The 25,660-nt window shown below is 39.6% G+C and overlaps 1 long non-coding RNA gene across 1 annotated transcript in view; it reads left to right on the top strand.

The window, feature by feature from the left end:
- LOC149124563 (uncharacterized) overlaps positions 1 to 25,660 on the top strand; it is a 120,307-nt gene that overhangs the window by 52,704 nt on the left and 41,943 nt on the right. Inside the window, exon 2 of the long non-coding RNA XR_016213739.1 lies at positions 25,197 to 25,311. This is a non-coding gene — a long non-coding RNA (uncharacterized LOC149124563). The remainder of the gene's footprint in view (positions 1 to 25,196; positions 25,312 to 25,660) is intronic.

The following is a 25,660-nucleotide window of genomic DNA, read 5'->3' as shown; positions in this document are numbered from 1 at the left end:
AATTAATTCTATTGTCAATTCCAGGAGTTTGACATGAGTCACAGAAAAAATGCAACTTTTGAAAACTGAGGTTGATGGTGTTGAATTTTGTGTATTTGCAGACAGTAGCTAGGTGTTGTTTCTTTAGGTCACAATATAGAGATAAAATTATAATCTCATGGAAACTCTATGGCTGGCACCCTGTACAGAAATACTGTTTGGGGCCTCTAGTTACTGCAATGAAACAACAGCCAAAGCTTAAAAACTGGGTTGATCAGTCATTCATATGAAGGCTTAAGAATTCTTGCATGATTCATCATCCAGTATTTTAATACCCACCATCCGGGTGTCAGGTTTTTATTTTTGTTTAAAGCAGAAAGTATCTTTCTCACAGAATTTATTTTAAAAGGGCCAATGAAATGGAATTCCTGCCATGAAAAGAAGAGTGGGGTTTTGCATTATGTGAGCTTCCACATTTCTTTGAACATTGTACACATACACACACACGTCTGAGAAGGCTTGTAATAATAAGAGCCAAATGTACAAGATAATGCAGAGTGAAGGGGAGACTGTCAGCCTACTTCTGAACAGACAGTGCAATCTTTTTTGGGTAATAGATAGTTGCATACCCTAGTAACTAAAGGATCTGATATAATGAGATACAGCTGAGCTTTGGGAAATTTCATCAACCATTTGATTCAAGTGATTTCATTCTGTCCTTAACTTGCAGCATTGTGCTTTGATATTGAAATGGAAATAGAACATTGAATCAGACATTTTTTCTTCTAGTACTTGCCATTTCAAAGAACTTTATGGTTATTATTGCAACCTCAAGAAGCAGGTAGGATTAATGTCCTTATAAAGTGCTTTGGTTTTCTGTTGTTATAGTTTGAGAAATTCAAAAATGATTCATGACCTGATGGTTAGCATGGAGCAAATCTGGGCCAGACAGTTTTTAAAATTCAGATTTATTAATTTTCAGGATTACAGTCACTGAACTGATCTATTTTCTCCTTCTGGAGTATTACTCTTTGTAATAATAATCACTATGGGGTTGAAGCTAAAGTCTGACAAGGCTATTTTACCACATGTCAAGAATTTTGAGTGCTAATCCCCATTACCACTACTAATTTCAGCTAACACTAGTATTTCTGGACTGCAGCTGGATCATCTACAACATGGAACTACTATGATTAATTTGACTAAAGCTAGAAGACTGTTCCCAGTGACTTTCTGACCCTAAGATTTTTTAGTCAATGTTTCTTACTCAGTTGTGAAAGACCTTGTCACAGAACTGGCACCTCTCAAATACATTACATTGATAGAGTGTTGACGTTCATGTTCTTCTCTGCAGGTCTTTTGCCTACATAGGCAAAGCTCTGAGTCCCTTTTACTAAGGAGACAGATATTCAGAGAAATTTCTTTGTTCAAATATCAGAGTTACTCAACTCTATCATTTTTTTAAAAAAATTTGATTAAGATCTAATACTTGTACATTTTTATGGACTATAGAGCAATATTTCAACAATTATACACAGCATAAACAGATCAAAATAGGTAATTTCATTTTTCCATTTCCTCATCATTGTGTTTAGATCCTACCAGCTCCTTTCTTCTAGTTCTTCATACAGTATATAACACGTTATTGTGATCTACAGTCACCCCACTGTGCTTTGGACACTAGATGTTACTACTTTTTTTTTTAATATTTATTTATTTGAAAGTAAGAGGTACACAGACAGAGAAGGAGAGGCAGAGAGAGAGAGAGGTCTTTCCTCTGCTGGTTCACTCCCCAGATGGCTGCAATGGCCAGAGCTGCGCCAATTCGAAACCAGGAGCCAGTTTCTTCTGGGTCTCCCATGTAGGTGCAGGGGTCCAAGGACTTGGGCCATCTTCTATTGCTTTCCCAGGCCATGGCAGAGAGCTGGATCAGAAGTGGAGCAGGTGGGACTTGAACCGACATCCATATGGGATGCCAGCACTGCAGGCCGGCCGTGGAATTACACACCACACCACAGCACCAGTGCCTAGATCTTACTACTTTTTTTTTTTTGACAGGCAGAGTGAGACAGTGAGAGAGAGAGAGATAGACAAAGGTCTTCCTTCCATTGGTTCACCCCACAGATGGCCACTACGGCTGGAACTACGCCGATTCGAAGCCAGGAGCCAGGTGCTTCCTCCTGGTCTCCCATGCGGGTGCAGGGCCCAAGCACTTGGGCCATCCTCCACTGCCTTCCCAGGCCACAGCAGAGAGCTGAACTGGAAGAGGAGCAACCGGGACAGAATCTGGTGCCCCAACCAGGACCAGAACCTGGGGTGCCGGCGCCACAGGTAGAGCATTAGCCTAGCGAGCCATGGCGCCGGCCAGATCTTACTACTCCTATCTAAATGGATATTAGTACCCATTATCCCATTTCCCTCTACTCTCCCTCCTCCAACCCTTCCTGTCCTCTTGTAATCACAATTTTAAATTCAAATTGACTATTTTTTAAAAATGTTCCACATATGAGAAAGAATACATAGTATTTTACTTTCTTATTTGGTTTATCTCATTTAATGTAATGATCTCCAGTTCTGAAAAAGGATTTCATTTTTTATGGCTGAATTATATTCCATTGTGTATACGTTAACTCCATTTATAATAATATATTTAGTTTAATATTAAAATATCAATGTCTTTTTGAAAAGAAAATGAGTACTGTTAGTTACTTGAAAGAGAGCAAGAGAAAGAGAAAGAGAGAGACATTGCTTGATATATCTCCCATCTGCTTGTTCATTCTCCAAATGCCTGTAACAGCTGGAGCTGGGCCAGGCTGAAACCAGGATTCAGAAACTCAGTCTGGGTCTCTCATGTCAGAGGCAGTGTTCCAAGCACTTGAGTTATCACTGTTGCCTCCCAGGATATATTAGCAGGAAGCTGGGTGGAAGCAGAGCAGCTAGGACTTGAATTGGCATTCTGATATGAGAAATTTCCCAAGTGGTGGCCAAAATTCCTTCCCTAACACTTTTTTACAGCTTTATACTATCTCATTTAACTTTTTAATTTTTACTGTCTTATTACCATATACAATTAAGTATTTGATTTTAAGATAGAATTATGTATTCTAAATAGAAACATCTCTATGGAGTTAATAGCAAGTCAGGAATAGTATTCATAATATTAGCTAATTCATCAAATGTTACTGTTCTAAGTAGATTATAAATATCAACTCATTTAATGCTCATGGTAATTGAGGATGGTTCCTTTACACTCTCCTCTCCTTTGGTAAGGAAACATAAGTAACTTGGCTATGGTTACTTATATTTATGGCCAGAACTGTGATTTGAGGAAGCTGATCTCAACCCTAGCTCTTGACCATTTTACTAAACTTTTGGGTCTCACACCCTAAATAACTCTGGAATTCCAAGCCATGTTGTTATGGGCATATAAAGTATGGAATGAATATAAATATAGGATAAAGCCACATGCTTTAGAAGCATATTATATAAATGTGCAGAGCAAGATTATATTTAAAGTAAATACACACCAACAGTGGTATTACAATGGTTTGGGCTTCATAGAGTTTTATGTCTATTTTAGATAGCCTAAAGCAAATTGAAATTCCCAGAACTGTGAAGTTGGTATTTTGCTTCTATTTTCTTCAAGAGCCAACTACTTTACACACACCAAATTCCAACTGAACAGAAAAGAAATATCTCAGTTTGATAGCTGTCCTCCTCTGTGGGAAGCGAAGGCCTAAAATCAGCCTAACCATTGCTCTTTAGGAATCACGTCCTTGGGAAGCTTTCTATGGTTCTCCTAGTGTGAGCTGGATCCCCTCCTGTGTGCTCAGAAACTCACACTACTGCCTTAACCCTATGGGTGTCCTACAGTCTCCTGTGAGCTTATTTGTTGTCTTTACCTGTCTAACAGATCTTCATGAGCTGGAATTTTATCTTGTTCATTTTTGCAGCATAATAGACATTCAGTTAATTTATTGAAGTAAAACCAAGGTGATTTGAGGCTTGTTTGGAAACTTCTTGAAAAAGAATGCTTTACTTATTTTCTTAAGCTACCCATGTCTTTTTTTAAGACTTATTTACTTATTTGAAGGCCAGATTTACAGAGAGCAAGCGGGGTTTGGGGAGAGAGAGGGGGAGAGAAAGAGAGAGAGAGAAATCATCCATCCTCTGATTCACTCCCCACATGACCCCAATAGCCAGTGCTGGCCCAGGCTGAAGCCAGGGACCAGGAGTATCATCAGGTCTCCCACATGGGTGGCAGGGCCCCAAGCATTTGGGCCATTTTCAGCTGCTTTCCCCAGGCCATTAGCAGAGAGGTGGATCAGAAGTAGAATAGCTGGGACACTAAATAGCACCCATATACGATGCTGGAGTTTCAGGAGGCTGCTTTACTTGTTGCCTCTATGCTGGCTCCCCATGTCTGACTTTTTACCCTTCTATTGAATACTTTCTTTATGCAGGCAAGCATTTGTTATCCACTATCATATTTTTATATAGTAACTATGTATCACGCATTATTGATTAAATTACATTAGAATAGGTTTTTCAGATGTATTTGAGAACTGGAAGTAATCAGTTTAGGTTAAGCTACATTATGGTAACAAACAGACCTCTCTAGCTGTGAGTGGCATGTTTTCTTTATCTGTTCATTGCTGTATGGTATGTATACACAATAGAATATTACTCAACCATGGAAAGATCTTTAAGCCAACTGAAATAAGCTAAATATAGAAAGATTGTCACATGGTCTCACTCAAAAGAAGAGTCTAAAAATAGAGCTGATCCCATAAGAGTGAAAAGTGTAATGATGATTACCAGAGTATTGGGAGGAGAGAAGGTAGGAAAGTGTGGGGAAAGGTTGATAGGAGAAAGCAGTTTTGCAGTTCTATTGCACAGCAGGTGACTAGGGATACTGTGAATGCACTGTGTATTTCTCTACAAACACAGGCAAACTAGAAGATAGGATTTTGGAAGTTTTTATCATTAAAAAATGTTGAATGTTTGCAGAGATAAATATATTTATCCTCATTGGATATTATACAATGTATACATGTACCCAGCATTATGTACTCATTTTTAGGTCTGTTAAATATATTTAAATAAAAAATTCAATAAAATACCAGTGGTTTGGGGCATAAAGGTTTATTTCTTGTGACACATAAAGCACTGCAGATCTGGCCTCTGGCATCTTGTAATTCTGCCATCTAGAACAAGAGGCTTCCGGGTCAGCACGGAAGGAGAGAGAGCTGCATACTGCTTTATTTGATCTGGAAATGGCACACTTTTCTTCTGCTCACAGCCTCTGGCCAGTCACTTGGCCCTGCCTACTGTGCCTACTGCGGGGCACAGGACTGTGGAGGAGGACGGTAGCTTATGCCTCTGCCATGGAAAGAATATAAAGTCAGAGCCAACACTCAGTATTTATGCTTAGATTTTACTTTGGCATGTTTGTTTTAAAGAGGGAAATGATATTTTAGGAATACATTATTTCAAAGGCATTCTGGACCTAAAGATTGGGGAACATCCCCCTCCATTTGTTGATAGAATCCAAAATAATAAATAGTTTTTTTTGTGTGATTTCCTCTTTATTGATGTGCCTCCGATCTGCCCCCACAATTATGATCCCTTCCATCTACCCTCCAAAAAGAAGGTGGTGAAAGGAAGGGAGTATTAGGGTTCCGAGACCCTTGAGTATTTAGGAAGGGAAAAGAAACACTAATAATCACTAGATGTGACAGAGTTGAACAATCAAGGACTCTAAAGCAGTGTGGGGAAAGGCAAGTTAAGAAAGGGGAAGAAAGGAGAAAGGAGAGGTATTAGTGGCTATGTCTAGCGTGAGCCCTATTGCTTCTCTGCTTTTTGGCTAAGATCAAGTGTGGCATGAGCCCTTCTGCCAAGAGGGGCTAAAGAGGGAGCCTCTAACAGCAAGAAGTGCAGTTCCTGAGGTCAGCAATCTGGCATAGTGGATAAAGCTGCTGCCTATGATGCTGACATCCCATATGGGCACCAGTTCAAGTCCTGGCTGCTCTGTTTCCAATCCAGCTTCCTGCTAATGCACTTTGGAAAGCAGTGAAAGATGGCCCAAGTGCTTGGGGCCCTGCACCCACCTGGGAGACTCAGGTGAAGCTCCTGGCTTCAGATTGGCCCTTTCCTGGCCATTGCTGCCATTTGAGGAGTGAACTAGTGGATGGAAGATCAATTTCTCTCTGTCCCTTTCTCTCTAACTCTGCCTTTCAAATAAACACATAGATAAATAGATAAATAAATCTTTTATTTTTAAAATATTTTTTATTTTTTAAATCGTGCAGGTCCTGAAGAAGGGTGATAGTGTCTAAACCTGATGGAGTAGGAGAAGATCAAGGAAGGGGTGCTGACTGCCTCTCTCTCTCTCCCTCTCTCTCTCTCTCTCTCTCATTTGTTCTCCCTCTTTCTGTAGAATGGGAAAATGCCCCACACTCCCAGCCTTAGTGGCAACAGCTTTTCAGACTGTAGCACATCCATTTCTGCAGGCAATACACAGAAGTCTTCTTTATGGTGCTGCTGGCACAGCTGACCCATCGTGGCGTTGGTGGTAGAATTACTTTTTTTTTGAGAAAGAAAACCAAGGCATCTTTAGCTCAGAGATGAACTTGATTTCAGATCAAACAATAGAACTGACCAGCTGTGAGATCAGAAGGCATCAGGCATTTCTTTTTGTCCAGCTCTTTTATCCGGGTTGGGAGCCTTTTTACTATCATCGAGACACTGTCTGAATGTTTCTTTTGAGTCTTCTTTCAGAACAGAGCTTCTTGAGCAGATGCTCTTCTTTGTACATGAATTTCACTCTCCCAGCTGGGCTGAGGGGACCAGAGGTATGGCCACTCAATGGTTTTTAAAAAATGAGTTAACAAATGAAAGAGTTGAGCATCAATTAAAAGGATTTTCCACAACATTTTCTTTCAATTAAAGATGATGTAAATCAATAGATAGAGCTCCTACAGGGCTTTGGCCCCCAGTGTGGTTTCTGTCAAGCAGAGATTTGTGATTTCTTCTTGTTTTCAGAGTTCTGGGGGAACAGAACAAGAAGAGGCTTGTCTATAGATAAATGCTGTCATAATAACTTAGTCACTTCTTCTCTGCCTTGAGGTTACCTGCCTTTGTTTTTTGCACCATAGAAAGTTGCCAGTGTATATATTTGAGCACAGCTGTGACAATCATGTTTGGAGTGCCCAAAAATAAACTTCCTCAGCTCTTAAAAAGAGATATTAAAATGGAAAGAATACATAAATCTGTTGTGGTGGAGTGATATAAAAACAAATGAACTCTTAAGTTCAAGTTTGCTTATTTCTAAATTTTTTTTATTTAAAACACTTAACAGATGTAAAAGTTTTATGCACATATAGAGTACTATGTAATGTTTCATTTTGAGTTCTTTTTATTTGTTGTATCAGTTACTGATGGACCTGGAGTGGCCTAAAGCTTTCCACATCATGCCTCTTTAGATACAGATTTCTATCTGCAGGTTCATGGTTAGAGGAACCATTGTAACCTGGTGAATGACCTTAAGAGTACCCTGGGTCTGTCCCTTCAGGGTTGTCAGAGTTGCCAGGACATCAAGGAGAAGCACAGATAAGGGCTCATCAAGCTGTTACTTTCCTAGAACACAAGGCAGAGCTGTTTTCACCAGGTCAAAGCAGCTCCGTGGGATCATGTCACTGAGATTTAAGCAGTGATGACAGTTAAGAGAGGATGTCCCTTTTTCATCCCCTTTTCTCTCATCGATACTGCAGTAAATGAAGGAGGTGGTGGCTGGAAGCAGCCTGGATCATTGAGTCACCTGGGGGAGGAGCCTCAGGCAGCAGAACCTCTCAGCCTTCATCAGACTCTGATGTAATGAAAAATAATCCTCTGTTCCGTGAAGGCCTTGAGATTTCAGGGTTTATCGATCACAGAATATACAAATAGATTGCCTAGTAGTGCACACGTTATATTGCATATAGAACCTGCAGACACTTTTATTCTTCTTCATGTGTCTTTCTTTCAGAGATATATTGTGTGCTAGCAACAAAACAGTACTAACTATGATAATGATAGCAAACATAATGAAATGAGGCATATCCTATTAGTTAAGCTAACACTAGCTGCTCTAACAATTGACCCTAAAAGATATCATCCCGTAATATAGAAGACAGTGATCTAACTCAGAACATGTGTGTGGGGTGAGGGCTCTGGGATCCCCCAGTCAGCCACAGGGATACAGGCTGACAGAGACCTTACCGTCCTCACTATGTGGTTTCCAAGACTGCACTGGCCAACAGTGCCTAGTTGGAAAAAGAAGAAAGAGTATAGACAATGGCCTGTGAGAGGCTTTTCTGGGCCTGTGCTGCCAACGTTGGCTGGAATTCAATCACATGCTCACATCTTACTGCAAGCAAGACTGGCATGGCCCAGTTTGAGTAGGGAGAAGGCGTCCAGCATCTCTGCCCTACTTACGTATTAATTAATTTAATCCTTGCAGTAGTACATGACCTAGGGGCTGCTCTGATGCACTCTGTACAGAGGGGTTAACAGAGTAAGTGAAAGTTAATTTACTTGTGGTTAATTTACTCGTGGTTAATTTACTCGGAGGTGGCAGAGCCTGGAAGTGGATCTGAGCAGTTGGCACCAAAGCTGGGTTTAGCGTCTCTGTTCTTTCTTTATTCAGTGTAGTATATTAGACACACTGCCCCCTGCCTCATTATTGTTTTCCTCTTTATTTTTAGTGGAGATTATTCAAGCCTAGTATGTATAAGGCTGATTTTTTTAAACTTTTAATAAATATAAATTCCCAAAGTACAGCTTTTGGATTACAGTGCCCCCCCCAACTTCCCTCCCATCCGCAACTCTCCCATCTCCCGCTCCCTCTCCTATTTCATTCACATCAAGATTCATTTTCAATTGTCTATATACAGAAGATCAATTTAGTATATATTAAGTACAGATTTCAACAGTTTGCACTAACACAGAAACACAAAGCGAAAAGTACTGTTTGAGTACTAGTTATAGCATTAATTTACATTGTACAACACATTAAGGACAGAGATCCTACATGGGAAGTAAGTGCACAGTGACTCCTGTTGTTGACTTAACAATTGACACTCTTGTTTATGGTGTCAGTAATCACCCTAGGCTCTTGTCATGGGTTGCCAAGGCTATGGAAACCTTTTTAGTTCTCCAACTCCAGTCTTATTTAGACAAAGTCATAGTCAAAGTGGTTCTCTCCTCCCTTCAGAGAAAGGTACCTCCTTCTTTGATGACCCGTTCTTTCCACTGGGATCTCACTCGCGGAGATCTTTCATTTATTTATTTATTTATTTATTTTTTTTTTTTCCAGAGTGACTTGGCTTTATATGAGGTTGTTTTTTGACATCTATATTTTACTCTATTATATGACTGAATCATAATTTATTCTCATTCTGATCATTATTTTGTTTCCATCTTTCCTGTATGACAAACCTTGGTACAGCAAATGTTAACAAAAGTTTGTATTTTACACATGTGCAAGGAGATGGAAATGAACAATTTTAGATGTAAAATTGGTTAGTGAAATGACAACTATATATTTACTTTGATAGACATGTCTGAATATTCATAACTTGACATCATTTTTATAGCAAAAATTACAATTTATATTCCTGAGATGTACACAACTGAACATTTCTCTGTACTCACACCACACAAAATTTTCAACTTTTTTGATCTTTGCTAAATTATAAACAAAAAAAAACAGTTTTAATTTTTAAAAGTTATGTGAGAGGGAGAGGGAAGGAGGGCTGGAGTGTGTGTATGTGAGTGTGTTGGGGGAGAGAGAGAGAGAGAGAGAGAGAGAGAGAAACAAACTTTCCTATCTGCTGACTAACTCTAAATCCTTGCATTGCTGGGCTGGGGCTGGGTCAAGGCTGAAGCCAAGAGATGAAACTTGATCCAGGTCTCCCAGGTGGGTGACTGGAACTCAATTAACTGAGCCATCACCTGCTGCCTCCTAGGGTCTGTATTAGCTGGAAGCTAAATGTGGGATCTTCACTAACTGCTAGGCTGAATGCATGCCCTGATAGTTCTGATCTTTTGCTTTATGTTTGAGGATTGCAGCTCTTGTGTAAAAACCTTGTGTGATGGGGCTGGCTTTTGGCATAACAGGTTAAGCTACCACCTGCGTGCTGGCATCCCATATAGACATTGGTTTTAGTCCCAGCTGCTCTACTTCTGAGCCAACTCTCTGCACCCAAGTGGGCAACTCAGATGAAACTCCTGGCTCCTGGCTTTGGCCTGGCCCAGCCCTGGCTTTTCTGGCCATTTTGTGAGTAAACCAGTGATGATGGAAGATCTCTCTCTCTCTCTCTCTCTAACTACCCCTCAAACCCATAATTCTGCCCTTCAAATAATAGATGAATCTTAAAAATAAACTTTAAAAAACAAACTATTGTGTGATCTTTCAGATCTGGCCACAGCTATGAAGATGGCTTTGCCTGGAGTGGAGAGCTGCCCTCCCACACAGTCTTGCTCGCAGCCAGTGCATCACAGGCAGTCTGTGTGGGGAGTTTCTGGCCAGCCGTGCTCATGTGCAGATCTTCATTCCTAACCCAGGATCTTTCATTCAGAAGTCTCTTTATCTGGAGCCCTTGGTAGACACCATCTGTCGCTCCCCCATTTGCGGAGGAACGACACTGGACCCTGCACTGTTCTTTTGTCTGCTCGGCCCTTCCCGGGTTTGCTGCTGGTCCTTCCCGGGTTGGCTGCCGGCCCCTCCACCTCCGTGGAGGGGGCGGCACCCCCTGCCACTTTCCCCGCTTCCGTGGAGGAGCTGCACACCGCTGGCCGGCTCTCTCAGGGGCTGCTCAGATGTTATCCGGATGTTCCTGGTGCGTGTTGTCTCTCCCCTCCTTTATAGTCCTCTTCCACCAATCCCAACTCTGCTACCCACATGCCGAGTACGCTGCTCTCCTCCAATCAGGAGCAGGATCAGCTCCTGCAGGTTATCAGTCAAATTGGAGAGAGGCAGCTGCGTAGAGGTTGTTTGCTCCCTTTCAGCGCCATATTGTGGGAGAGCAGATGCATAGAATAAGTCTTAATTCCAGTAACTTAGTCTAGTCCAAGTTGCTCCCCACAACCATCATCAACTGCTCCTCCTGAAAGTTCCATTAAGGCAAATGGGGCTTAGGGGGCTTTCTTTTCTTTTTTTTTTTTTTTTTTAACTTTTATTTAATGAATATACGTTTCCAAAGTACGAATAATGGATTACTATGGCTTCCCCCCCATACCGTCCCACCCACATCCCTCCCCTTTCCCACTCCCTCTCCCCTTCCATTCACATCAAGATTCATATTCGATTATCTTAATATACAGAAGATCAGCTTAGTATACATTAAGTAAGGATTTCAACAGTTTGCTCCCACACAGAAACATAAAGTGAAAAATAATAGATGATTTTTTTTAATGATGATGAAATCAGATCAGACCTATTGTCATGTTTAATCCCAGTGAGAGTCAAGTTGGGAGTTGATAGTTTCTTTTCTTTTCTTTTTTTTTTTTTTTTTTTTTTACAGAGGATCAGTTTAGTATGCATTAAGTAAAGATTTCAACGGTTTGCACCCCCATAGAAACACAAAGTGAAATATAAGGCAGAGTTACAGAGAGAGAGAGAGCGAGTGAGCAGGTGGGAGACAGAAAAGGAGATCTTCCATCTACTCATTCATTCCCCATATGGCCACAATGGCCGCAGCTGGGCAGGTCCAATGCCAGGAGCTTCTTCTGGGTCTCCCACGAGGGCTGCTTTCCCAGGCACATTAGCAGGGAGCTGGATCAGAAGTGGAGCAGCCAGGACTCGAATTGGCACTCATGTAGGATGGGTATCCCAGGTGGTGGCTTAACCTGCTATGCCACAACACAGGCTGGGCATAGGGGGCTTTTAAAGACATTTTTTCTCCACTCCAACTCTGTCCTGTATTCTGTACTTTTCCATGTGTCTCCAGTGTCCTCTCCTAAGCCTGAGTCTGTAAATCTGCAGGAGCCTTTTGTTTGGGCTCCATCTGAGCTGATTCATCATCCTCCACTGATACTGTTTCATGGGGGCACATGGAGCAGCAGGAGTCAGCACTTTCTCCAGTTTAGTCTTTTGCTTATGCTACTGCAGTCAGCAATTGAAGGCCTGGAACTTTGGGCCTGTTGTGTTAATTGGATACTCTGATACCTGGGAGCTCAGCTGAGCACCTGGCACTGTTGTCTGTTTTATATATTTGAGTCCTATTTTTACTTCTTTTTAGTGGCGGCTCACATCTTTTGCTTACTGTACTTTTGGGAAACTATTAGATATTTTCTTGTTGATTTAGAAAAGAGCTTTTTAAGTTAAAGAAATTAAACAGTGACAAATTAACTTATGGCATATATTGTGCTTTTGTTTGGGGGCAGTTTTTCATTGGTCTTGGTATGCATTAAGTTAAAAAACGTGCCTGAATTTATCATTCTTTAAAAGATTTATTTTATTTATTTGAAAGGCAGAGTTATAGAGAAGGTCTAAGACAGAGAAAGAGAGCTTCCATTCGCTGGTTCCCTTCCCAAAATGGCCACAACAGCCAGGAGTTCCATCTGGGTCACTTGGGCCATTTACTGCTGCTTTTCCCAGGCCATTAGCAGGGACCTGAATTGGAAGTGGAGCAGCCAGGACATGATCTCCCTGCCCATATCCTTGTTTTAAAATATGTGCTGTGCCACAACACTGGCCCCTATTATTCTTTTAAAAATACCTTTGTTTTGCATTTTTGGATTCTAGTTTAGAAAAAGTCATTTTTTATTTTTAATATGAGATTATGAAAACCTGCTTCTGTGTTTTCTTCTTTTTTAATTTCTCTTTTACCATCAAAAGTCAATATTTGTCATCTGGCATTTACTATGTTATCAATTGTCATTTTCCTTATAGAGATTTAATTGTCCCAATAGCATTTAGCGAATAATTTTTTCCATTCTTATAAAATGTCACTTTCTGCCGGCGCTGCGGCTCACTAGGCTAATCCTCCGCCTAGCGGCGCCGGCACACCGGGTTCTAGTCCCGGTCGGGGCGCCAGATTCTGTCCCGGTTGCCCCTCTTCCAGGCCAGCCCTCTGCTGTGGCCAGGGAGTGCAGTGGAGGATGGCCCAGGTGCTTGGGCCCTGCACCCCATGGGAGACCAGGAAAAGCACCTGGCTCCTGGCTCCTGCCATCGGATCAGCGCGGTGTGCCGGCCGCAGCGCGCTGGCCGCGGTGGCCATTGGAGGGTGAACCAACGGCAAAGGAAGACCTTTCTCTCTCTGTCTCTCTCTCTCTCACTGTCCACTCTGCCTGTCAAAAAATAAAATAAAAAAGAAAAAAAAATAAAATGTCACTTTCTTTTTTTTGCTACTTACTTGTTCTTTAAATTGAAAAAAAATTTAACACATAAAACCTGTATATACTTATATAATTTCATGTACTGTTTTGGTACAAGTATCTGTTATGTAATGTCCAGTTAGTGTAGACATCTCTATCTCATTCAAAAATTTGTCATTTATTTATGGTAAAAACACTAAAAATCCATTCTTCTGCTTTTATTTAAAAATGCTACCTTTTGAGTTGCCAAACTCCTATATACAATTGAGTTTATTTCTGGATAGTGCATAGATCTGTCTATATTACTACACCTTAAAATATTTCTATATTTTATTTTAGACCTTCCTATTTAGAATTTTCTAGGCTCTGATTTTCCTTTAATTTTTCTATATGTCCTTTAAAAATCAACTTAGGAAGTTATTAATAAGAAATTATATTTGTAGAGATCAAATCTATTAATAAATCAACATAGGGAGAATTGTCTTTTTTCTATCCAAGAACAGTGTATGGTTTCTAATTTGTTTTGGTCGTCCCTTTTGTTCCTTCAGTTGCATTTAAAATTTTTTTTTCATCCAAATTTAGTTTTAAGCTTACAAGGCATTTTATTTTTTTCTTTGTTTTCTTTCATATTATTCTATGTCTAGTTTCTGACTGCTTGTTATTTTCATATCAAAAGCTACACATTTTTGTATATAAATGTTATCAATCTCATTACAGTGCTTATTAACAAGAAGCTGAGAGTAGGGTGGGTAGGGTCGATCTTACAGGCCACAGACAGATAGCCTGGCTTTTAGCACCAGTCTGCCATTTACTGGTTGTTGTGTAAGGATGAAAGACAGTTTGTGAAAAATGCTTAGAATGGTACTTAGTCAACTTAATCACTATTATTAACAAGACAGAAGAATAGAAGTTTTCCTTGCTTCAGAGAAGTAATTTTGATGCTTTCTACTTCTTTCTATACTTGGGAAAGTTTAAATAGACTTTTCTATTTTTGATAATATAAATATGAATATAATTAAATTACGATGGACATGGAAGTCCAAATGCCATGTGATCTCATTCACCTGTGGAATTGAAAATGCTGATATAAAAGAAATTCAGATTAGAACAGCAATTATCATAGGCTAGGGACTTTTGAGGAGAGGGCATGATAGGAGAGACTCATCAATGGGTACAAAGTTAGAGTTTGATCAGGGGGATAAATTCTAATCTTCTATAGTTAAAATGTGTGGTACATGCTTTTTTTCTTTTTCTTTTTTTAAAGATTTATTTATTTGAAAGGCAGAATGATAGAGATAAGGGGAGAGATTGAACCCGCTGGATGGCTGGTGCTGGGCCTCGATGAAACCAGGAGTCTAGAAATCCTTCAGGGTCTCCCAAGTGGGTGCAGGGGCCTGAGGACTTGGAGCATTTTCTACTGCTTTCCCAGGCACAATAGTAGGGAGCTGGTACAGAAGTAGAGCAGCCAGGCCTCAAAACAGCACTCTGATATAAGTTGCTGGCATTGTAGGTGGCTGCTTTACCTGTTGCACCCCAGTATTGGCCCTGTGGTGTATTTTTCAAAATAATTCAAAGAGAGAATTATGAACATTTTCATGACAAAGAAATGATCATGATAAGGTGCTGGATATGTTGAATACCGTGATTTGATCATTATATAATATATATATGAATGGAAACATCATATTGTATTCCATAAATTTGTGAAATTATAATGTGTCAATGAAAAACAAAATTAAATGAAAAAGATGAGTACAACACATTTTATTTCCTGGATGGAGACTGTTTTCTCATTCATTAACTCAGTTGATTCTCCAAATCTCTACTAATACAAATTTTACTAATTTCATAAATGAGAAATCTACCCAGAAACCGAAACAGTGTGTAAGACAACATTTAAAACTAGGATATCCTAGTCTACAGCCAAACATCAACATTTCAAAGCAATATAGTACAAGGAAACTTTAGGGGCTTATTTATTTAAAATACTTAACTACAAAATTTACTTTTATACTTTCATATTCATTGTTTAATGAAATGTTTTCCCATGATATATTTTAGTATAAAATATATAAAATGTACCCTACTCTTAAGTTCAGTTTGTGGAAACATTGTAGGCATAGCTTCAGCCAGGAAAGAGAGAACAGCAGAAATAGTATTGCCAGTTTTGACTCCTTACTTTTGTATTTTCCTCCATTTATCTCTATTAGTACTTTTATAATTCTAGCCCAAGGAATGCAGGCCTGGGTTACTACAACAGCCTATAAAATCGTCTCTTAGACTCCAGGCTTGTTCTTCTTAAAGCCATTCTCCACACTACCAGCAGAGCGATCTATTACACATTTGATCCCGTTTTCCCTTCTACAGGAGTTTGAGCTCATTAGGGAGGCTTCCAGGTTCTCCCTTGGTTAATCCTCTTACCTCTCCAGCCTGAAGTCATGCTAGAAGCTCTGGCAATACCAAGTACAGAGTTTTCCTGAGCATAAAAAGTGCCTTTTAATCTTTGAGAATTTGGCCGTCTCTCCTCTATACCATTCGCCTCAACTGTTTTTACATGCTTCACAGCTCATTTTTTTTTTTTTTTCCAGCAAACTGTTTCTGCTTCTGACTCTTGATTGTTTGGGTGCTTCTCTTTGGTACTCCCATCATCTTCTCTCTGAGCCTATAAGTGTTTGTCTTCTTGTGCCTGCTTCATCTTAGGACTGTTGGGACCTTGGTGACTGTGCCCATGTCTGATTTATTTTAATACCTTCAGCACCCAGTATCATGCCTCATATAGGAGGCTCTGAGGAGATATTGGTTCCATCGAAGGATAAACAAATATTCCTACTCATCTTCTTTCTAAAATTTATTTTAGAGGAGTATTTTTTATTGGGAAAATCTTGAGAAGATTAGACCAAACCTCAGGAATCCGGCCTTGTATCCCTGTTCTGCCCTTGACTCTGTAAGCGTGGGCCTGTTTGTGTGTATATTACTCTCTAGGTAGATTTTAGGATTATGATGAGCCTGACTCCTTTCCTAGATCTTTTTTTTTTTTTTTTGACAGGCAGAGTGGACAGTGAGAGAGAGAGACAGAGAGAAAGGTCCTCTTTTGCTGTTGGTTCACCCTCCAATGGCCACCGCAGCCGGCACGTTGCGGCTGGTGCACCACGCTGATCCAATGGCAGGAGCCAAGTACTTATCCTGGTCTCCCATGGGGTGCAGGGCCCAAGTACTTGGGCCATCCTCTACTGCACTCCCTGGCCACAGCAGAGAGCTGGCCTGGAAGAGGGGCAACTGGGACAGAATCCGGCACCCCAACTGGGACTAGAACCTGGTGTGTGGGCGCCGCAAGGCGGAGGATTAGCCTAGTGAGCCGTGGCGCCGGCTTTCCTAGATCTTAAAGCTAAAGCACTGGATGGTGAGTTTGTAATGTAGCTGAGAGTTGGGATAGGAAAAGCTACTCTGTTAGCAAAATTGTGTTGAGGACAGTGGGGTTATCTTTTTTCCACTACAGGATTGCTTTTTTTTTTAAATTGAATTTGGAGGTATTTCACTTGGAAGCCAGGCAACCTGCCTTGGTCAAGAGAGAACCAGAGAGAGAAGAAATAGATTGAAAATCCGCTGGGAGGTGAGCTGGAAGAGAACCACGGGCACAGGATAGGAGCTAGTGAACGGCAGTGGGAGCAGGAGAGGGTGCCTGCAGGGGCTTGGGGGAAGCTCACTGCTTAAGGAGGAGCTTGTGGGCTGTCTTCCAAGAGGCAGGACTGAGGTCCCATGCCATTAATAGGACTGTGGCTGCCTCGCAGACAACTTGCGATGGCTCTGCTCCCCTGTGAGCTCCGTTTTGCTGGAACCTGCAATAAATAACCAGCTACACATTTCTTTCTTTATTTTTAAAAAAGATTTATTTATTTGTTTAAGAGGTAGAGTTGCAGAGAAAGACAGGGGCAGACAGAGATATGGCTTCTATGCTCTGGTTCATTTCCCAAATGGCTGCAACAGCTGGAGCCTGGCAGATCTGAAGCTAGGAGCCAGGAGCTTCCCCTAAGTCTCCCACGCGGGTGAGGGGCCCAAGCACTTGAGCCATCTTTTGCTGCCTTCCAAGGCCATCAGCAGGGAGCTGGATTGGAAGTGGAGCCGCGAACACAAACTGGTGCCTGTGTGGAATGCTGATGTTGCAGGCGGAGGCTTAACTTAATACACCACATTGCTGGCCCCAACACATTTCTTAAGATTCTGTGTGTCTTCTTCAGGCATAAAGAGGTGGTAGGTGGTCTCTGTTTTCTTCTCCTGCTGGTGTGTAGAGTCCCTTGAGTGGAAGTCAGGATGGTAAGAAGACCTCCAAGGGAACCTATCTGCCTGGAGGAGAAAGACCATTTTAGTTACTGACCATGCCACTCTGCTTCCATAATAAGAGGTGCTGTAGCCAGGTGACGTAATGGGGATGAGCGGATGAGTGACAACCACAGTATAGTTTTGACTCCACTTAAGACATTAGCTTTTTCTTCTTTCATCTTCTATAGCCTTATGTTAAGCATTTGCAGTTGCTTGAGACTTTTTAACATAGTCATTTCATCAAATTGTACTTTCATATACTGTTCTAGAATATATAATAATATATTGTATTGCCAAAGAGTTATTGTTATGAAGTTAGAAGAAATATATAGAGAAAAAAATTTAATAAAGTAAATTAAAATCTTCTGAAATATTTTCAATTCCAGATTCTTGTTTTAACATGAGATGGTGGAATATGGAGGCTAATTTATTTTTTCTTCATGTCAATTTTTTTTTTTGCATTGTATAGCATTACTTTTTTTTAAACTTTTATTTAATTAATATAAATTTACAAAGTACAGCTTATGGATTACAATGGCTTCCCCCCTTAACGTCCCACCCACCCGCAACCCTCCCCTTTCCCACTCCCTCTCCCCTTCCACTCACATCGAATCATTTTCGATTCTCTTTATATACAGAAGATCAGTTTAGCATACATTAAGTAAAGATTTCAACAGTTTGCTCCCACACAGAAACATAAAGTGAAAAATACTGTTTGAGTACTAGTTATAGCATTAAATCTCAATGTACAGCACACTAAGGACAAAGATCCTACATGAGGAGTAAGTGCACAGTGACTCCTGTTGTTGACTTAACAAATTGAAACTCTTGTTTATGGCCTCAGTAATCACCCTAGGCTCTTTTCATGAGCTGCCAAGGCTATGGAAGCCCCCTGAGTTCACTGACTCTGATCATATTTAGATAAGGCCATGGTCAAAGTGGAAGTTCTCTCCTCCCTTCAGAGAAAGGTACCTCCTTCTTTGATGACCCGTTCTTTCCACTGGGATCTCACTTGCGGAGATCTTTCATTTCAATTTTAAGTATAATTTCTCTGGCACAATTTTGTCCACACCTTGGTCATGGGATCTATACTGACTGCTACATTCCAGTCCTGCAAAAATGTTGTAATAAGAAATCTGGACAGAAATTTGGGAGGAATTGTGTTTTCTGCTAAATATCCATGAGTGTCTCCACCTCAGTACCCTTGAAGGCTTCACTGAGGTGAAAGGGGAGTGTTTGAGAGTCTTAATTCAATCACTTTCTGATCCGGGGGAAAGCGTTCAGTCCATGAACCATACAAGGCCCACGGAATTATTTGGTCTAACTCTGCCAAGGCTCCTGCAGCTGGGACTTGAAATTCAATGTATCTATAGCAGGCTAATTTTAAAAAAAATTAACAAATTATTTTCATTTAAAATTTTTTTAATTTATGTTATACAAGTTTCATGTGTTTCATGTATACAGATTTAGGAACATAGTGACACTTCCCCCCAACCCTCTCTCTCACCCATTCTCCAACCCTTCCTTTTCCTCCCTCTCAAATTCCCACTCTTAATTTTTGCAAAGATCTATTTTCAGTTTTACTTAATGATTGTGTAGTTAACCCTACACTAAGTAAAAGAGTTGAACAAATAGTATGAAGAGAAAAAAAAGACTGTCCCTCTGCAGAAGAGACAATGGCTGTAAACAATCATCAAATCTCAAAATATCTACTTCATTCCAATTTCAGGTACTCTATTAGTTATCTAGGATCAGGGAAAACATGATATCTGTCTTTTTGGAAATGGCTTATTTCACTAAGTATAATAGTTTTCAATTGTGTCCATCTTGCTGCAAAAGAAAGGATTTCATTTATTTATTTATTTTTTACAGCTGAGTAGTACTCATAGTGTATATATACACCATAATTTCTTTATCCAGTCAACAGTTGATGGACATCTGGGTTGATTCTATATCTTAGCTATTGTGAATTATGCTGCAATGTTATGCTGCAATAAGCATGGGGGAACAGATAACTCTTTCTTATGCTGATTTGTTTTGGTTTGGGTAAATTCCCAGGATTGGGGTGGCTGGATCATATGGTAGGTCAATATTCTGATTTCTGAGGTATCTCCATACTGTCTTCCACAGTGGTTGCTCCAGTTTACTTTCCCACTAAACAGTGGATCAGGGTAATTTTTCCTCACATCCTTGCCAGCATTTGTCATTTGTTGATTTCTGTATGAGAGAGCAGGCTAATTCTTAAATTGATTGTATGGCTCATGAATGATGTTACAAATATGCAAATGGCTGATCAGTTCCTACCATCTTCTAATTGACATGATCTGTTACTTCTTTTCTTTCATTTTTTCAGTGTTTAGATTCTGTTTTTAGCTTGTAAATAAGTTTAAGGCCAATTCCTATGTAACTACTAGTTGTCCAAGAGAGAGAATTTTATCAGCCACTCCCAGCAGAGTAACCACTGCCCTGACTTTTAAAGTAAAAATGTCCTTGCATTTTATTGTAGACTGTTGTCACCCCAAAGTACATGCTCATAGATTGTATCTTAGCTTTTTTTTTCATTAAAATTTAATGTCTTTGTATTCTCCTTTTACCTACAGGTACCTCCCCTAGCACAATCTCATCCCTTTTCTTTTCTGTACGATTTACTTGATCAAGGACCCAGAAAATGTGAACTGTCAAGATTCCTATTGTCTTGGTTTTGTGAACTGTGTATTCCTGGCTAAGTTCTCATGTTCCTCTTTCCTCTCTTTTTTTCTAAAAAGTGGCAGCAGGATCCAGAGGGTTTCCCAGACTCATGTTTGACATTTGGAAATACCATGCAGTCACATAATGTCTGAGTATACTTTTTTCACAGATGTTCATACTCAATAAATATATCCATTAATTCATTGAATTTAAACTGTGATAATTCCATCATCAAATTATCTGTAATATTTTTATAAATTGATATTTTTGTTCACCTGCAAGTGTTAGTGATACAGTCATGTAGGAAGGGCAGAATAAGCATTTTACTATTTTTCTTTAGTTACCATCCTCAGGAGGTAACCAATTAATTTGAATAATTAATTATATATTCTAAATTAATGTATTTATACATATTTATTGATTTCAGTCCATGGGCAATTATTTTCTTTATTGAAACTAAATTGTCCCAGATTTGGTCAATGGAAACCTCATAACGTTTCCAATGACCTGTCCCATTGACCCGGTCAGTTTCCTGGAGTCTAGAATGTTCAGGCTCTTAAGTTCTCACTGCTTCAGCATCTAATGCAGTTGTCTTGTACTCTCATACTGTTAGATTGGGGAAAATGCCTTCTAGTTTATGGTGTTAGAATCTACTTGTCATGATTTCCAGGGATCATATGATTGCCATTTTCTGTGTCTCTTGTGTTCAGGATCATTAGACATCCTGTGTTTCCCTTCACTTTCTTCTGCACACAGACCATACAGATCTTAGGTTTGTTGATGACTGTCCTGTTTGTTTGTGACTTAGGGTTTGTGGGGATACCTTGTCACTTAACTTATTATGAATACTATCCATGATTTTTTTCTTTGCTATTTAGTTACTTTATGTAAATATTTGGGCAGATCATAAAATCATGTGGCTATCAACTTCCTGAAAGATGCAGTGAGAGTAAGAAGAGAAATAGTCTGTTAAGTAAGTGTGCTTCTTTACTTCTAGGAATTTCAGATATTTTGTTTGAGTTCACTTGTTAGTTTTATGCCTGGTATAATTTATGTTCAGTTGATTTGTAATCACAGGATGAATGATAATGCTGTCACTTGAAAATAAGATTTTTAATATCACAGGATCATCATTTGCCATGTACTGTTTTATGCCATCCCTTTCTTTCATTTTCCTTTATTCTCTCTGTCGCTCTATTGTATCCTACTACTTTGAGGCTGTTAAATACATCTTTCAATGCCTTATAACATTCTGGAAACCAGCTTACAAAGAACCACTGATGTCTTTGTTGTGCTGTCCCCTAAGCTAACTCAAGTCTGGCTTTTTTTTTTCTTTTAAAGATTTATTTATTTGCAAATCAGAGTTACATACAGAAAGAGAGGGACACACACACACACATACACAGAGAGAGAGAGAGAGAGAGTTTTTCCCGCTGGTTCACTCTCCAAATGGCTGCAAAGGCTGGGGTTGGGCCAGGATGAAGCTGGGAGCTTCACCTGGGTCTCAAACATGGGTGGTAGGGGCCCAAATACTTGGGCCATCTTCATTGTTTTTCCCAGGCCATTATCAGGGAGCTGGATGGGAAGTGGATTAGTCAGGACATAAACCAGCACCCAGTGATAGGATGCTGGCATTACAGGCAGGTGCTTCACCCACTATGCCACAATGCCAACCTCAAGTTTGGTTTTAAATGGATTGGTATGAAGCCTCATGGCATCAAATCGTTACTTTAGTTGATAGTGTTGTCAAAGATAATTAAACAAAATTAGCTTGGTCTATAAATATAGACATCAATTTGTTCTGCTTTCTCTCCTAATTTAAATTTTAAGTTTAAAAATGAAATGTTTGGAGCTGGACAGGAGAATTATGGTCAAAGAAAATATCTGAAATTCTTGGATCCTGTAAATAACCTGACAAAAAGACTTCTGGTTTAACCAGTGCCTAAAGTGTTCAGTTGCAGTGTTTTGGTGCTCAATTTTATTAGGCATATACAAAACAAAGCTTGTTTTCAGCCTGTATTGTAATTAGTGTAATTAGAGTTTATGTGTAAAGTATCATATCTATTGTGCAGAGGTTTTTCAGGTAACAAGGATATTGAATTACTTCTCTAAGATTGCTTGTTTCAATCATTAGTTGGCATAGAATATTTAATACTACTTCACATTGGAAAATTAAAGCCTCTACAAGGAAAGTATGGAGTGACTTGGAGCAAGTATATGTTCTTTCTTTTACTCTGTCTGCTGCTCAGGGCTGCTGGGGCATCATGTTTTTAAGGGAAATGAAAAACAGACCAGAGCAAGCTTAGGGTATAATTTTCTTTTCCTTGAGAGGAGGCTAACAAGAATTAAGTGTCATGCCATGTTAACCAAGGGAACAAAATTGTAAATATAGAGAGAAGCAGGTTTCCAAGTTGATATTGCTGCTGTCTTATGGGGATCAGCTTCTACTGTTACCATAATATGTGATGTTGAAAGGGGCAGACAGGGCTGCTCTGTGCCCTGTTGGAAAGTTCCTGAGAGTTTACCCAGGAAACTTAGCTGCAGAACATGTTGGAGCAGCCTCACAAGGAAAAATAAATCCATCGCATGTAGCATGACATTGGTTATGTGCCTGGGAGATCTTGTCATTTGCTGCACAGTTCATCTGAATGAAGGAAAAGGGTATTCCTCTTTCACATTACAAAATGCAAAATGGCAAGTGTTATAGGTTGTGCAGACCAGAGCACTGAGCTTTCTAAATCTGATATAAAAGTGGAGTCTACAAGTAGTATCAGAAAGCTATTTTGATCTTTGAGAAAAGCCACATTTTTTAAATGCAGTTGAGGTTGATCTAAAGTGGCTCCTGTTATTTCAGACCACTTTTTAATTGATAAACTCAGTCTATTTTCTCTTTGTTTCCAAATACTGCTATTGATCAAAAGTTAAATTGAACCAAGTAGCCATGCACAACATATTGTCAGCTTTGTTAACACACTCTTTTTTTTCTTTCCAGATTAGGTACCCTTAATTATACTTAACCAAATCACTGTTAAATTAAATTCACATAAAGTTAGAGTTCACACATAGATTTCTTGCTATTGTGACTTTCAGAGAGACAAGTACTTTGCAAGGACACACACATAATTCAGGTGAGTGGCAGAAGATCTTGCAGAGGCAGGGAGTGATGCGTATTGTATGGAGAAACAGGAGCTTTCCTGCATCTTTTCATTTTGTTTGAAATGGGAGTGCTGTGGTATGACATAGAAAGAAGTCTCAATGATTTCAATTTTTCGCTTTGTATCTAGAAAATGTTAAATTTTAGTTGTCTTTACCAGGACACATTTTTCACTCCAAATTGCCTGTGTTGGAAATTACTTTGTTCTTCAGCTTTAGATTTGCTCAGTGGTAGATGCAGCTGTGGGCTATCTGTATTTTTTCCTGTGGCAGGTGATTTTCACTAAACCTAGACTGAATTCGTTATAACACCCACTTAGGAGGTTATGACCTAATGTTCTAGTGATTCTTTTTGAGATAGTTTAGGCACTTGTTATTTTTAACAAGTGAATTTTCTCTGGATTTTCCATCACTTTGAAAGAGTTGAAATTATTTCATTAGAGCCGTTCAACCCTCTTGGAATTTCCAGTAAGAAGACCAAGGCCAAAGGTGTAGGCTGATGTTATTAAAACCTTTTTAAAAGGTTTTAATAATTGTGAGACACTTAATGTTTGACCTCTAGAACTATGAGTTTGCTGTGATTATAATATGAATTCTAGGGGGAGAAATCAATAAAATAATGTTTATGGTATACAACTCTTTGAAGCATGAAATTTATGATTGTATTAAAAACAGTTCTGGACCTACTTCTTCACTGATTTGAATTGAAAATTCTATTAAAACCATATATTCCACTCCATGAAGTTAAAAGTTGATTCCTACTCCCATATCCTTGTTTCCTAGGCATATGAACCAGTAGTCACACAGAATGGACAGCTTGTAACCGAATTGTAGCATTTCAAAGACTCCTGAATGATGTCATCAATAACATTCTCAGAATTATGTAGGAAGTTAAAAAATGTCATTAGTCTTCAGTCATCTTGAGTCTCTCCACAGTTTCTTGTTTGATATATGTCTTGAACGTAACAGCCTTAGTCTATTTTGTGTTGCTGTAACAGAATGACTGAGACTGAGAAAATTATGAAGTGGTATATTTAGCTCACAAAAAAGTTCAAGATTGGGTAGCCACATCTGGAAAGGGCCTGATATTGTGATATAACATGGCAGATGGCACCACATGGCAGGAACATGTGTGAAAGTGGCAAGTGGGCACTGTGGAACAAAGCAAACATGTGGAATAACCTTACTTTATAAAACTCTTATGGTTACTGATCCAGTCCTATGAGAACTAACACAGTCCTGAGGGCAGATGGACATCAGCCTTGCAAGGGTCATGTCCTCATACTCTAATTACCTCCTAGTGGACCTCATCTCTTAAAATTTCTTCACTTCTTGATGCCATTGCATTGGGGATCAAGCTTCCAACACAGGAACTTTGGGGGATAAACGATATCCAAATCACAGCAGTAAGTTTTAGGTACACTGAGCTTGGCAGCATCTAGTGGCAGGCAGCCCTGGTGGGTGTCAGAGACATCAAACTGTCATGCAAAATATTTATGCTTTCCTCTATCCCCTCACCTTACATGTTGAAGAGCAATTTGTGGAAAGAGGTTGCTCAGCCAGTGACAACATTTTCCTGGTCTGCCTTGCTGATTGGTTTTTGGAAAATGACATGTGTTCAGACATGAGGCACGTCACTCTCAGGTCTGAATCACAAAATCCTTTTATGGTATTCTTCTCTGGATCTTTTTTCCCTCTAGCTAGATGATAAGGATGTAGTCCCCAGGATACATGGCCAAGCCTCATGATGAAGATGGCAGAATTTATGTAAACCTGGGGTTCATCTGGCTTCCTTGAGGAGCTGTTACTGTTCTGGTGAGTACCCTTAGGTGAGCAAGAAAGCAAATTAATTATGTTGGGCCTTTGGAATCTTTGGTTTTATTATTACAATAGCTATGACTTATCTAATAAGGCATATAAATTCATCCAAGCATATACAGACCATACCTAATAACCAAGTTAAAGGCAGAGAGAAGATTGGCAGAGAGGGAGAAAAATCATTTGGGTACTAAATTGCTAGAGACAAGCCCATGAGAGGGTACATTTTACCCATTTCATTTCCAAACTAAGTAAAGCCATTGCGAATTAGTTGTAGAGTTGGGAGTAAATATAGGATTCAAATGTACTTATTAATTCATTTGCTCTTTCATTCAACACATATTTA

The sequence above is a fragment of the Oryctolagus cuniculus genome, chromosome 9, assembly GCF_051225735.1.
Source record: "Oryctolagus cuniculus isolate XC-2025 breed Fujian yellow rabbit chromosome 9, ASM5122573v1, whole genome shotgun sequence".
Lineage (NCBI taxonomy): Eukaryota > Metazoa > Chordata > Mammalia > Lagomorpha > Leporidae > Oryctolagus > Oryctolagus cuniculus.
The sequence above is the reverse complement of the archived record's forward strand: the minus strand, read 5'-3'. Positions and strand labels throughout refer to the sequence as shown.